The following is a 12,037-nucleotide window of genomic DNA, read 5'->3' on the forward strand; positions in this document are numbered from 1 at the left end:
TCAAGTACGGAAGTATAATTATGCAAAGGTGATCAAAATCTTTCAGGTGAAAAAATGACAGCGGTTTATTAGGTAGATCTATAAAAAAAAACATGTTAGCCCAGAAGTACTTTTTTCGTGTGCCATTGTACTGGCAATTTAAATAAAGGATTTGACGTAATGTAACAAACTATTTAGTAAGGATTAAGTCAAATTTTAAAGAAAATTCATTAACTCTACCTTAAAAAAAAGATAAGAGGGATAGGACTTCAAAGAAAATATTGCAACAGGAGGAAAAAGCTAAAATTTAAATTTTAGTAATATAGTTTGAGATCTAAAAAAAAAAACTAAAAAAGCAGAGATATGTCTGTTGTATGCAACAAGGAAAATATCTTGGTGAGTGAGAAGGTATGGTTGGAGTCACCATTAAACACAGGGCTTGGAAATGCAAGGGTACATCACAGACTATATACATTTGATTTCAAGCTGGACTGGATTGCTCCTCCTCCTCAGCCATAGTGAGGTACACTCAATGCATTGCAGGAATATTGGCATGGTTACAGATTTGTAAGGTTACTTTTTGACTACAACTTCTGTTTTTATAGTTCATGTCTGCCATCTCGGGTATGGAGGTGTACCCGCCATGGTTACATCGACAGAAAGTGAATTCTAAATACTCAAAGAAGTATTCCAGGAAGTATCGTTATGAATGAAATCAGATATAACTCAGCCAATGTATTTACAGGATTACCCCGGCATTGTGGGAAATAAAATGTTGAGGTTTCAGCCTTCAAACCAACCATTCTGTAAATCAGGCAAATGGACCTCCAATGTGGAGGACCTTGTTTCAGGTGATTTTTGACAGAACTACTGCATCCACCAAACTCTAAACCAGACCTTTCATTTTTGCACTTTATCTATGAACTGTTTGCACTTTCTGTATTTAGGATTAATGATACATTGACTGTTATGCATTTCATTTTTATTCTTATGTTTGATTAAATATTTGCCTATTGACATAAAATAATTAAAAAAGAAATCATCAAAATCAATTTTGGCATCCCAAACGATCAGGCAAAATAATATTTTGCTACAAGTGTCTGCATAAAAGATACGACTATTATGGTAGAACAACCTAGCATCATCAGGGCCTAAAAAGGGTGTGATATTACAATCATGCCTTTACATTATAACATTGCACATGGTGTTTGATAAAAGGGTGCTAATGGATATGCTGCGGCACCTGTTCTCATGCATTTAGCTGGCCCTTCAAACGGTGATAAAAGCTATTTTATAAAGAAACGTTTAAAAAATGCACCTACTGTTTTAACTCAAACCCTAACCAACATTATTAGTTTGTTAATGCTGGAAAGATCTTTAAAAAGAACTAACCCTAAAGTTCCCACACATTAACTTTATAGCACGAATGCAAACTAGTCTCAACGACTAGGATTTCCTACACTAAGGCTGCATCAACATGGTAAAAATAGACGATATATGAGTGAAGATGGGGATCACCCTAAAACAAAGTCAGCCTTCACACAATGTTATCACCACGGGAATCTAAGCATATGTTATATAGTGCAGAACTTGTTTTACAATGGTAAAAGCAGCTGCTCAATAGCTCTCAACGTCTACTACCCAGTGTTGTTTAAACCCCACGTGACAAACAATATATAGCCATCAGGGTGAAGCAAATGCACCCAGGATACTCAAAGCTTTTCTTGGAGGTCTTTAACAATGCTAGTGAGAAACCACATGATCACCTACTGGTAAAAAAAATCTAAAATACTATAGACTTCGCTCAGGTTTTTTTCCACCTGATAGCCCTGTTGACTTTCCACTCAAAACCATGACAAATCCTGTAAAAAGATTTGTTAAATAGATCTTGTTACATTTATAGTCTAGACCTTATAGTAAAAGGCAGCAGCAGGCACTTTGTGCATATACGCCCAATCTAACTGTCCTGAAACAGCTTGTTGCAGCTAGTTCCCAGCAAAGAAGGACAATACTGTGTGCTTCTTCAGATAATTTAGTGACTATAATTTCAGAGATTGCCCTAAACACTCTAAAGGGTCCCTATCAGAGCATCCTTTCCAGGTTTTGAAGAAGAAATATCACTTCAATAAAAAGCTCAGTGATAAACACAGATCCGTTCACTTTCTAAGAATGAACTGGTGAAGCAGTCAGGCAGGTTTATATGCTCTTTAGTGGGCATAGTTATTTTGCTGATCACCAGCTTCCTAAGCGGAAACTGATGCAGCATGCGAAAACAATATATGTGGTACCCCAGTGTCAGCTAAAATAGTTGGGGACATCCTGCCACGATAAATGGGACATTTAGGAACATTTTTGAAAAATGAAACACAGTGCCTGGATGCTGAGAGTTAAGGCATTCCGAACCACACAGATGTTTTTTGTAGTGCAGTTTGTAATGAGAAAACTTTTAACTTTGAACTGATTTTCTCGCATCTTTTAAAATATATTAATTTACAAGCTAAAAAGGAATGCTTAAATGTGAGTAAACAATTCAGACCGGTTTTTGAGATTTTACATTTTTATTTTCCAGCTACAAAATTACACAAAATTTCGTCCTTCATGAATTTTCACATATTTCATAAGAAGACGGTGTTCGAATATAGTCAAAATACAATTCTAAATGTTACATTCTCTGTCATTTTGTGAATAATATATGTGAAATTCTGACCGCATGTGATGTAGGGATTATCTTGGACCTGTATTTTGGTTTGCTGTATACTTTTAGCAGCCTTTTTTGCAGCTTTTTTATACAATGTGAATCTAGGCTTTGCAATGTGTGGGGAATGCAGCAGCACTGTTGAATGCTGTAACCTTGTCTTAATCTAAAAAGAGAGCCCTCCAGATAGTATATAGTACCATACAGTACATTTCTGTGTTCAAAACCAGGAGTGGGCTGAGTTTGCGGAATCTTACTATGCAAAATTCCACAGAGTTACAAAAAAACTCCACTGCACTAAGTAGAGTTCCACTTTCGGATGGAGTTTGCTGTTGGGCGCGTTCGCACTGCATTGGGAACGCGGAGTGCCTCCACGCGCTCCAAAATCACACGTAAGTGGCACTTTATGGTCCTGAAGTCTGCTTGCATTCTAAATCACGCTCAAACAGCACCACACGATCTGCATGGACGCTGCCATCTTGTTTTTCTGCTCTGTGTTATGGTGCTAGGCCACATTTTTATCTGTACTTAACCTTTCTAATCCTCCTCCTTTATTACTTTTCCTCCCCTCATTTTTTTTTATAATAGTGTGCGGTGGCATTGCTGCCCAGGTGTGCAGCCCCGGGCAATCTTTGAAGAGGAGGAGGTAGCAGCACTAGTTTTTGGGCAGCACCACCTCCCCTCAAGGCTGGGTAGCGGGTACACCCATCAAGAACCTCGGTAGTGCTGAGGATGGTGCGCCGGTACGCGCAGTGCTTTAGCCATATTTGGCATATCGGCCAGCAATTGAAGCACCATTGAGCGAACATTCTCGACCACAAACAGTGCCTGCTCAACCTGCAAGGTGTCGAGATTCCGGGGCTCAGCGAGTATTAGTTCTGAATTCCGCTACTGCTCACACTCAGAGGAAAGTTATGTTTAGTCTACGCTTTTATATTATTGTGTGATTAAGTTTCTACTTTCTGCTAGGCAGGTGCCACCACCTAATCACGCTCATCAGGCCCAAGCTTTGGCTGATTAAATAAGAAGGCATTGCAGACTGTTCTCCTGTCACTATAGTGAATCACGTAGTAGTGCGTTCTCTCCGTGACTTTGTTTATGTAGCTCATACAGTTCCATGTTATTTAACTGAATTCACTGTGATGATTTGAATTATGCATGTATGCATTTCCAAAAAAAAGGGAGAGTGAGTTGGCTCATCAAGGGTGCTGAGAAATGGCAATAGATAGAATCAAAGATCATTCACTACAATACATAATTTCCAAAAGTAGTTTTTGTTAAGGAGATTTAGAATATGGATTTAACCACCATCAAAACTGGTAGTACTCTAGGTGATCTGTTTTAGCGACTGCATGTGCCTTTCATAAAACATTTTGTGGAGATTATTAACAAAATCACTAATTTATTTTTATTTATCTTCTTACTTTCTTTCATCATCACCTAAGGGCAAGAATAGGGACAATCTGGAGGGACCGGGAATGCTGGTCAGCCAGCGCCGGCCACCAGTCCCGCTGCAGAGGATTCTGCTGAGTCCTTTTATGATTATTGTCGACTTCTTAGGGTAGAACCGTAGAATCTTGGGGTATTAGAATGTTCGTGCTGTCTATCATGAGTTGTGAAGATTCAGATAACAGGCTTATTAAGCTAGTCTTATAAATAAAAATCACCATGTATGTTTATTGAGAAGGATTTTCTTTTCCTGCTGATTCCTAGCTCTACAAAAGTTCAGTTCACAAGACAGTGGACATGGTCATCATGAACACCCCCCTTCGATGTAGTGTGCTGCAGATCCGTTCATTATAGTTACAGTTTACCAGCAGTTTCCCATGACAGTATGAGGTTTGACTCACACTGCATTTGCCATCCAACACCATATGACTTTTACTGGCTATAATTCCTCACCTGGCTTGTCTAACTTTGTGAACCAAATAATCAAATGTCCAGAGTAAAATTTGAAAGATATTGACTTGCTAACTGAGCTGGAGTGATGCATTAGTATTGCATTTGGGGTTGCGTATCTTGGAACTAAATTATGTGAACATCACTGATGCCAGCTCCAGTGTCGCTCCAGTGTCGCTGCAGAAGGAGACACAATGGGTCAGCTGGAGAAGCAGCAGCAGCAATGGACACTGATAAGCCACATCATTTCTTGCAATTACTATGTTCATCAGCTATTGCCATGGCATTGCATGTCATCATCAAAAATGACCTTGAGGTGAAACCCTCTATCCCCATCTTTACCAGCAACAAAAGTGGTTGAGTTATTAATATTGTGGCCTCTTCTATCTGCAATGCAGCAACGTCTCACATAATGAGCTCTGAAGGCTTGAGGGAGACATGAAAGAACGGAAGGTAGCTTAAAAGAAAGGAAATGGTATATGAGTGAAAGGGTGAGTGGGTAAAAGTGTGCACGGTGGATGGGCGAAAGGATGGTTTAAATAAAGGGTTGCTATGTATTGAATGGGTCGATAAAGTATTGGGAAGTTTGGTGAAAGACTGGATGTGAGAAAGTAAATCTTAATCATGGTGAATTAAAATGAAAGGATGAATTAATATTTTAATTGTTTGGATGAATAAGCAAGGCAGCGCTTCTTCACTTCTTATGAGGAGTGTGCTGCTGCTGACCTACTCGTCTTACTTGGTTTATATAGGGTTATCACTATCAATTAAAGCTATGGTTCTTCTAGGAGGGGGTTATTTATTTATTTATTTATTTATTTATTTGTGTTCTTTGTTCTACTTCCTTGACTCGCTGTATTTGTTAAGTGAGCCAGATCTATCCAACCTATCATTCATCATCCCCCATCCACGCACATGGCATTTTTCCAACTATGACCAAAATGCAGTATGGGGAAATCAATTTGTGACTGCAATGTTGGCTGTGTAATGTGCGTCTGTTTCAGTTAATGCGGCATTTGTAATGTTTTCAATGCATTGTAAACCTTGTTGTTCCTTCGCCCACTCAGTCACCTCTCAGTACTTCACTCCTTTTTTGTTTTCCTAAGTTCATCCATCCCAGCTTACCAAATTGGAAAATCCATTCTTGCAATATCCATTTGAAGGGATTCCAGAACATATTTCATGGTTTCCAATAACAGATCTAATTTACACTTGTTCAGATTATTCCCTTTTTAATTGAACTCTGACTGAATAAGCCAAAGATGATGAAATTATGATCAGTGTAGTGGCCCCTCTATCATATATAAGAAGAGCTCTACCATACCTGTCTAGTCGCGCTACCCTACGCCCCGCAGTAGAGAAAATCAAGTTTCCTTTCCTTGGATACTGCCCAGCAAATTAATTTGTTGGAAATATGTGGTGGCAGGTGAGGCCACAGAGTAAAGCGTGAGTAAGTGCATTATTTGATATCAAGTTTTGCATATGGGATATACAGTGGCAAATGTGCCAAATAAAATCTATATAATCCAATTCTTTACCTGTAGTGCAGTCCATTAGATTAATTTTCCTCAACGTCTACTTAAGGCCGACATGATAATATATTAATATCTGTATTTCATACATGAGGTGTGTGACTGACGTAGTATATTACTTGTTATCCACCTGCCTCTTTGGAACCGGGTAGAAAAAAAATGCATTTGGGGAAGAGTAGGGCTATTGGAATTAAAAATAGATAATTGTCAAGTATAGCTGCGTACAGTAGCAAACTAGCAGAGGTGCTGGCTAGCAATGAGCATGGCTTTATTATTTTAGCTCCACACACAACTTGTACTCCACATAGTGCATATTGCCGTACTCATCAATGAGAACTCAATTATTTTTCAAATCAAAGTGTCTGACTCTGTTTATAGTATTTACTTAAACAGCCTTTAGAAATACTAATTAATCAAATCACAGTTTTTTTAAATTCTATGATGTTATTCTCTGCCTGTTACTTTTCTGCCACACAGTCAGTGCTTTTTCTTTTGGCAACAGGTGTGGGTGAAATATAAAATCAGCTGTGTGACTTTCGTAATCACATCAAAGGAATTCCTATGGCTTTATGGGACCAGCAATGGATTGCTACTGTGCCACTCAGTTATATAAAACAATTGTTTGCACAGAGCCTTACTTATATTTTTTCTTTTTTGTTTTTCTCAATATAGCTGTTCCTGCTGGCCCAGCCATACCACCCGACAGGCAGGAGGCTGGATCGTATCTATCAGGAATACCAGTGGCTGGTGGTCCTGGAAGAGGAGGAGGAAGAAATAAATGCCCAACAGCCATGCCCCAGACAGCCGGTCCACTCAGTCTCCAGGCCATCCCATTGCTGGTGCTGCTGCCAGCCTACTGCTGCCATCCCTCATCCAATTGGCAACAGGCAATTACTGCGCCACATCCTGCAGTGGCTGGACACAATCGAGGGGCCGACTCACCTCGATGGAGCAAAGAATGGACCAGCTCTGGACCGACATCAATAATGTGCTCTTTTAACATATTTTGCCCTTTTTTATTTTTTGTTTTGGTGGGAGCATTTGTTTTTTGTTTGGACTGGGTGGAGAGGGTGGGTCGTCAGTTGGGACTGGAGAGACTTTCTTGGACATTTTGAGTTTAGGGGATTGGGTTAGTTTTGTTTGGGAGAGGGGTAAGCATGTTGTCTGGTTAGAGAGGGTGGGTTGCTTTGTAAATAAATAAGGGGGAAACAATGTTATCTAATCTACATTTATGTCTGAAGTAGTTCATTTTACTTTTACTGCTGCCTTCAAGTAGTTTTACGCAGCCTGTTTATGTGTTTGTAACTTAAGGCAGAGCATAGCACTTAGTTATAGAGTCTAGGCTTATACTTCTCTAACTATCTTGACTATTATGATAAAGCTGCCATGATGATCTATATTGAATCAATGTTCTGAACTATCTAGATGAAAAACAGGAGCAATTTTCTTACTAAGTTAAATTACATCCATACTATTTATCTTACCTGAATATTCATGCAGCAACAACAGGGGAGGCATCACAACTTCACAAGCGAGGTCCGACATCCAGTTCCACCTAGGTGAGCTCCAACTGTAGGATTGATCTGAATGATTGATTGATTATCCATTGTAGGCAACTAAATAGAATTAGGAAGACTGAGTAAGTGGGTAAATCATTTATCAAAGATTTAATAAGAATTGACACCACCTGAATACTATGTAATAACACAATGAGAATATCTCATTGTGCTAAAATAGAAAAAATAGCAATACTAGTAAAAATTTTCTAATGTGGGGCTTTCAGTATTATTTGTGAAATCCTCAAGTTATAAAAAATTGACTAGAAGTCTTGGGTGGACAAGCTTAGTTTAAAGTTAGAAAACACAAGGACTACATGATGATGATGCAGACGACTGATGTTCTTAATTCTATATCATAAAAATATGGGTTATTTCTAATGTTCTGGTTGGTGATGGTCTGGTGTGGAATACTGCTTTGAAGATTCTACACTAAGTTGGTGTTGCTTTCACTACATCCGCCCCACCAAGTGTGTGATCCATTGATGGCGTAATTTAAGCCAGATCTCAATAAATCACATAGGTTGGGGAAGAGGGTTAGGGGTTTAATGAATGGATGGGTATTGTGATTATGGGAAAGGTTTGACAAAGACAAAGAATACAACACAAGGCCAACATTCATCTGGCAGCAGCACGTCATGTGCCATCAATCTTTTGTCAGAAGGAAAAAAGGAATGAGTATGACATAGTACAGATACAGGAATTGCAAACAGTCCTTCTGACCCTGAGACCCCATTTACCATATAGCTAAATGTTTTGTCTTCTACATTAAGGATTGAACCCACCCATTCACTTCTCTTAGTTAATATGGTTGTTAAAAAAAATGATACTGAATTGCAAAATTCAGTGAGATAATGTCCACTCTTTGGGGCCTGTCTGCACTGGTCCGGTAGGTAAGCAGGAGTGCTGTTGAGCCCAGCTTGCTTTCACACATTGTTTATGAAGGAGACTAGAAGAAAGCCTGTGGATTGTAAAAGAGAAACTGTATTTTAGGGTCGAGGCGAAGGACAGAAGGAAGGTAAGTTTCATGAGGAGTGTATCAAGAAGACTCAGAGACACAAAATAAAACAAAAGGGGGACTCAGAGTATCACTTTTGCCACAAGTCCAACACACACACACAGAGCAGCATTTTACAAACATACCTCTCTCTATTCCACATAGCTGAGTATTAGGCCTCAGACTCTTGGTTTACCTTTGAACTCAAGTCGATAGTATACTCAATAACTTCTTGCTTGATGAGGTAGTCTTACCCTCCTGCCCTGAGTTCTTCAATGATAATACTCCAGTCCTGACTCTCAGTAACTCCACCCCAGACCTATATTCTTCATCATCAGGATTCACGAATCACGATGACAGCAGCAAGATAGACGTGGAGTGCAGTCCACTGCTGTTGAAGAATAAGTTGAGGTTGAAACAGAATTACAGTATTTTGCAAAGGTTTTTGTTTGTTAACTAAAGTGACTGTTCTAGTCTCTGAAGAACCAGCAAAAAGGTGAACAGCCTGAAATGTATTGAATCTGGCTAAGTGTGAAAAGGCCGATCATCACTTAAAGGGGAAAAAATAAGCGCCCATTACTCGAGCACCTAACAATGCACATCAATATTCATCTCAAGAAACTTGCCATATTACAGTTCAACACATCCCTCCCTCAGTGTCTGCCACCACATGAATTATCAATCAAATTAAATCATCACTCATGCAATTATTAATTCACCTTTGCAATAGTTGAAGTTACATCATCCATTCAAAGCATTGGTAGTTCAGATAGGTATTCAATCATCTGTGTTGCAGGCACCACATTGGAATGTGGTCTTGGCAGGCAGTCTTGTAAGATAATAAATAATTGTATATGGCAGTCCTTCTAGTGCTAAGTGATGCAAAAAAGGAATAGGCATTAGGCAATAGGCATACGAGGGGGGCAGGCATTGTCCCCAATGTCATGAAGGAATTGTGGAAGCTTCTTCCATGCACACTGGTTCAACTGCTATCCGGCAATATATAGGTGACTAATAAAAAGGTGGGGCACCATAAATCTGACAAAAAATAATGTTCCCCTGGCTAATTTTCTTTAAGTTTTTATGCAAAGAAACAACTATGTTAAATGAGAAAAATGTAGAAGTAGAGTATGTATTCAAACTCAGGTGGTTCACCCCAAAGTTTGTCAGATAAGATATTTGATTCAATTTCAGACCAATCACTCTCTACCTCCTCCTGTGCTGCTGTTTCAGGAACTGAGTAATTGTGTGGTATAAAATGTTTGTTGATTTTGATCATAGTCAACCTTTCCACATTTTGAGGCTAGAGACAGGTCATTCTCACTATGATGACTGCACCAGCTGCAGTGAACACATGTTCAGCAGACACACTGCCGACAGGACAATCCAGATACTTTACTGGCAACCTGCTGAGCTCTGGCCATTGGTGCATCTGCTAATACCAATACACCAATGGAGTTTGTTTGACATAGACCTCTTTTGGATCATCCAGATACGCCTGGAACATCCTGTGGGTGGTCCTTGGTGCTCTTTTGCCATCACCTCTGCACTGGACTTGAACCCTGCCAATTGAAACCAATGCAATGCAGAGGTTGGGTCTGGTCCTTCTTTTGCTGTTTTTGCCAGTGTACTGGTTAATGGAGTTGTTGGAAGTTGGAAGTTGATGGCACCCCAGAACTGTGGGGTGGGACTCGAAGTTCCAGCCATTCTTCTTCCAAGTCTCCAGCTTGCTCTACAATCCATCTCTTGTATTTTAAAACATCCCCTTCAGAACAAGGGATGAAAGTGGGCAGAATGTTTTGTACCGTGGATCAAGTAGTGTGGCACATATGTACTCTTTTGACTTGATTATATCATGTTGCAGGCTTATAATAGGAGCCAAGCGGAGGACTAAGGTCTCAACCAAGGCATGTGCTTCTATGTTTTCATTCACACCTACAGGGGCGAATCTTTTAGACAACTTCTCTACCTAGTCTTTTAGGAGATGCAACAATGGGATAGATTAACCCATCATACTGTTCCCCCTTGCTAACTTCCTGTATGAAAACCTCAAAAGAGAGTAGCATCTGTGTCAGGCATTTGAATATGCCGCATTTGTCCGCATCTATGGTGATAGCTTTCCAAACTGAATCCCCTCCCCTTTGAATGACATGGTCAATAATCTGTTTGTACTGCTCAAACAGACATTGCAGCATATAAAAGGTGGAGTTCCAACCTGTTTGCCCCTCCTGTATCAGAGCTTTAACTGGTGCTCTATTATTAAGCTGAATAATCTGCAAGTGCTTCCGGGCTTTAAAAGAATTGCTGAAATTAATGCAGAGTCTTCTGCAGGTGGTTAGTATGTTGCTGGCTAAGTCCTCATTTTTGAGGAAGCCTTGCACCAGAAGATGGACGCGCTGAATGTCAGGTATTGACAAGGACTCCTCTATGCCTAATTTTTAATCATTTTAATCACTTGTGACTCATTTTTAAATAACTCTGCTGTTTAGACTTTGTTGGACTAAGTACTCACCCAGCGCCGCCTCCCAAGCTCTCCTCTCCGTTCCAACGCGGGCTCGCCTGTTGCGTGGAGAGAGGCAGGGCTGACGGGAGCGATCAGTTCCGGGTCTCCAGGGCACTTCCGGTTCCGACCGGAAAGGAGGTTGGCGCTCTAGCTGTTTGAGCAGCCATCCCTACTTAAGCTCATGCCTGGCAGACACGCAGTGGACGCGCTGAATGTCAGGTATTGACAAGGACTCCTCTATGCCTAATTTTTAATCATTTTAATCACTTGTGACTCATTTTTTAAATAACTCCGCTGTTTAGACATTGTTGGACTAAGTACTCACCCCGCGCCACCTCCCAAGCTCTACTTTCCGTTCCAACGCGGGTGCGCCCATGGAGTGGAGAGAGTCAGGGCTGACAGAAGCGGTCAGGGGCAGTTCCGGCTCTCCAGGGCACTTCCGGTTCCGACCGGAAAGGAGGTTCGCGCTCTAGCTGGTCGAGCAGCCATCCCTACTTAGGCTCATGCCTGGCACGACGCGCAGCGGACGCGCCAAAGGCGCGCCAAAGGCGAAGCCGGTCTGCGCCCGTCCGCTCCTGTCCGTCGCCAGGACCCCTGGCAGATCGAACCCTGAAACCTCTTCCCTGCTTATACCCAAGCATACCTATACTAGAGAAACTTTGCTTAAATTCAGACAGACCTCCTGTAGTCTACAGACCCAACTTGAAAGCCGGCCAGAAGGGCTTTTTTCCTGTAATACTTGTAGGTACCAGTCTATCTCTTCCCTGGATATTAACTTTACACCTAATCCTATTACTACTGGATTACCCCTCATCTCTGAGTTAGGGCCCCAAACTGACCCCCCGCTTACCCACCCAATTATACAACATGGTATGG

This window comes from Lissotriton vulgaris, chromosome 6, assembly GCF_964263255.1.
Source record: "Lissotriton vulgaris chromosome 6, aLisVul1.2, whole genome shotgun sequence".
In the NCBI taxonomy this organism is placed as follows: domain Eukaryota; kingdom Metazoa; phylum Chordata; class Amphibia; order Caudata; family Salamandridae; genus Lissotriton; species Lissotriton vulgaris.